Source organism: Micropterus dolomieu, linkage group LG17 (genome assembly GCF_021292245.1).
Source record: "Micropterus dolomieu isolate WLL.071019.BEF.003 ecotype Adirondacks linkage group LG17, ASM2129224v1, whole genome shotgun sequence".
NCBI classification, from domain to species: domain Eukaryota; kingdom Metazoa; phylum Chordata; class Actinopteri; order Centrarchiformes; family Centrarchidae; genus Micropterus; species Micropterus dolomieu.
In genome coordinates, this window is record NC_060166.1 from 5,203,149 (window position 1) to 5,206,968 (window position 3,820).

Below are 3,820 nucleotides of genomic sequence, written 5' to 3' on the forward strand. Positions count from 1 at the left end.
GCATTTTGTCCGACCCTGTTGTCCAAATATTACATTTAATTAGAGACGTGGACAACCGTACATTGAGAAACCGACAGGAAGTTGCTGATTTTCTTAAATGTAATTGTTAACGTGTCAAAACTATGTATCTCCAAAATATCAAGTTTTCCTTACAAAAGCACTGTATTCAGGTATGTGACAATGCATTTTTGCATCTGATGAGTTTTAAAATTGTTTTTTTAACTTTAGAAGCAGGTGAATTTTCCCAAGGGAAAGAGATTCTTTTAAATATTCAATATCACCTAATTTGGAGATTCTCTGGCGATTTTGCCCTTTTTTGGTATAAATAAAATATATAAGAGCAGGCTACCGACATGAAATATAACAGTGTTCCTATAATGTAATGTGTGGATCACAAGAAATATGTTTAACCATATATGATTAAATACACTATATAATATTTAATGTAAAATGTAATGAAGTCAGGGATTCAGTGGAGAATACACCTAAAGAGTTAATCCTGATTGTAGTTGCATGAACACTGTTTTTGTCTGAAATCCCATGAGCACATTACGAGCTATCACAGCTATATAAAAAGATATTGAGATTGGGAATAAAATTAGGTATTTTTTAAGATTCAGAGAGACAGGGTTGAGTCTTGTGGATACTGGTGTCTCCCTTCCAGTGATCACCAAATGGAAGTCAACACTGGTGTCAGACTGACTGCAGCTGTAACCTCCTCCTGCTCCGACCACGTGACTGTGGGAGTGTGTGGAGGTTCAATTCCCCTCCAGAACCCCAGCTCAATTCTGCTGCTATAAAAAAAAACTAACTTTTTGATTGCAGCAGATACTTGCAGAGGTGCTGCTTGGGTCTGACACAGTGAGGACTGACATTCCCCCAGTGGAGAGGGGACTCAGGGAGGACAGAGGTCAGGCTGAGCTGAGAGCAAAGCAGGAGGTAAGAATGGACAGAGATCACTAACACTGATCCAAAATGACGCAGTACTTTTTTTTAAGTAGAAAGCTTTTTCACTCTTGATTAAAACGGTTGATTTGTCTGTGGACAGGCTTAAGTCTGTCAAAAATTAAAATAGTTACTTTTGTCAAATTCAAGCACGAAACATTTTTTTGTTTTATTCAGTAATGCATGTAAGCTTTTTTGTTACTATGCAGTCACACTCTTGTAGGTATCTTACCTCTTTGCCTACAGTAATGTAGGCTTTGGTCATATGATTCTTATATGCAACATGGTGTATAAATATACATTAAAATGAACTACCATGTGCTCTGATAGTATTAGAGCTGGGCGTGTAAAGCCCATAATTCTTCCTAGTGGTAAATCTACCAGACTTCACATACGCTGAATAAGTTCAGGCTTTAGTGTAATTGTGTTCTGGCTAATTAGACTGATTGTCTAATTGACTCTGACTGAATAAGGGCATTTACTGAGATAAATGAAGCCACATCACAATGAAGGCTTTTGCAGAGTTTCTGTAGTGTGGAAAGACATCATTGCACTCTGCTAAACACACCCCAAGCGTTATGTTCCAACTAATAGTTCAATCAACAAGCAACTTAAATGTTTAACGCCAAAAATATTAAAATAATAGAATTATAATGACTGATTTAGCGACTTTAGATGGGAAAACATTAAGCAGAGGGAGTGAGGTTTAGAGTTTAAGTGATCCAGGGCGAGAACGTGTGTAGTTAATAGTTTGAGGTTGGAGAATAATGCGCCCAGCGGCTCAATCTCCACTTTTCAGCAGTTGGAGAAAGTCGTAGCTGAATGTCTGTCAGCAGCGCTATCAGGCTGCTTGGAAAGGCAACGGAGCAGAGCTGCAAACATACACACGGCGAATGACAAACGGTGGCCCTTCAATCGCTCATGTCACCAACAGATATATAAGTCACGCTGGCACCTGATTTATAGACGCGCTGCAGACTCATGCTTCATTTACTGCAAAACCACAAGCGCATATTTCACCTGCAAACACAGCGCGGCCTACGCGTCAGTCATCCACCACCGAGAGGCTGCATACCTACAGTGATGGCTGGTGGTGGGCTATTGCCACACACACACACACACACACACACACACACACAGAGGCAACGTCCCACAGCATAACCTGATCACTGCTGTAAAGATTTTCTTGAAAATTAATTTCAAGGTAGTATGCAGTCAGGCCGTCATAAGGCCGGTCAGTCTGAAGGGATCCGCATGAACCTTCACTGTGTAGAATCGCGTAGTTTTATTTAAATATTTTAACCAGAGTTTACGAGCGGGTTGTTTGCATTAATCAAACATGAGAAATGTCTGTCTTCTTAATTATGATCCCATATACACCTACACTTGTAATACTCCAATCTGTTGCAGCTCGTTAAGGTTTCCTTGTCAGAGGGTCCTAGTCGAACCATGATGAGAAACAGTAAGACCTACAACTGATCAAAATACAAAGTTCAATCGGATAGGCCTATCATATGTTTGAAGCAATCCATGCCTTATTAAAATGTTGTTAACACCGAAGCGACAAATAAACTGTCTATAGGCCACTCAAGAAAACTGTGAAGACTGAGAGAAGTTCCATCAAAACTTTCTTTATTGCAACAAAACGGGGCGCTGACACTGAGGCCCATTTTTCTGCAGTATCAAGCTCCTTTGTATTTAATAAAGGTCAGTGTTTCAGTCTGTTACTCATACTTAGCCAAAACCTTTTCAAGGTCGACCAATCGTCATTTTTGAAGTTGATATGGTATAAGTAGTGTAGGCTGCTGCACTTTACTTATTAAATTGACAGAGATTATTTCACGAGTGGATTTCTTCAGTTGGATGCTGCGCTGCTTTACGCGGATTAGCTTGTTTTTGAGGCAGGCCTATAGATTGTGCAGGCTTATTTTATATTTATTATTAACTGCAATATTTTTATTGAAATATATTGCTGGTCAGAGGTAATGTCTCGTTTGGTGGATAACAGTGTTTTGGGGTAAATTATTCTTGGTGCAAAGAGCCTAATTGTTGAGATGCATGTTCTCGCTGCCCTGTAGGATCACCATTTCCTGAGGCAATTGAAGTAGTCTTCTGGAGTGAAAGTAGGTTATTTTATGAAAGTAAAATGTTAAAATAATTGATGTGGATGGTTTTGCACTGTAGCCAAATCTATGAAACGTTAAATTAAACAGTGGGCACTGTGTCAGCATCAGTTCAGGTGAATGAAAGGCTTCCTGAGGGGTAGTCCAAGCTGAACCTCTGACCTGAAGTAATGTGGATTTGGAGACGGGTAATACTGGCACGTTCCTTCAGATGGCCTACAATTAAATTCTTGGTGCCCAACGGAAGATAATATGGAAAATGACGATACAGTAGGCCTAAATGGATTTAAAAAGTGCACGTTGGCTGAGTTTTTGACCGATAGGGAACTAAATGCAGATGGTGGTGTTGCTTCCCAATGACTGGATGTCACCGAGGCTCAGAGGATGCACACACCGCCTGAAAAGCACTGCTTTCCGGCTGCAGCATCAGGGCCAGCCCGGCGAGAGACGCAGGGGGACAGATCTCTCTCTCCCTGCTGCTTTCACACATCAAGGGGGCTGAGCAAACTGTGTGTATCCAACGTGTAGCAGTGTGTGTGTGTGTGTGTGTGTGTGTGTGTGTGTGTGTGGGTGTGCGTGATTCCAAGAAAACACCCCACTGAGTTCCCCGCTCAGAGCTCAGAGTGCTCACTGCACAGGCGCAGAAGGCAGCTCGGTGCTGGAGAAGCTGAAAGGCACTAAGGCAGCCGAACCAGCCGACGCACCGACACTTCCCAGCGGACAGCCGCCGCCGCAGCCTCCAGAGTCCCAAT

General features: G+C 41.8%; 1 protein-coding gene across 4 annotated transcripts in view; it reads right to left on the reverse strand.

Annotated features, from left to right (window-relative positions):
* pipox (pipecolic acid oxidase) overlaps nucleotides 1-3,820 on the reverse strand; it is a 1,053,392-nt gene that overhangs the window by 887,697 nt on the left and 161,875 nt on the right. The window lies entirely within an intron of this gene.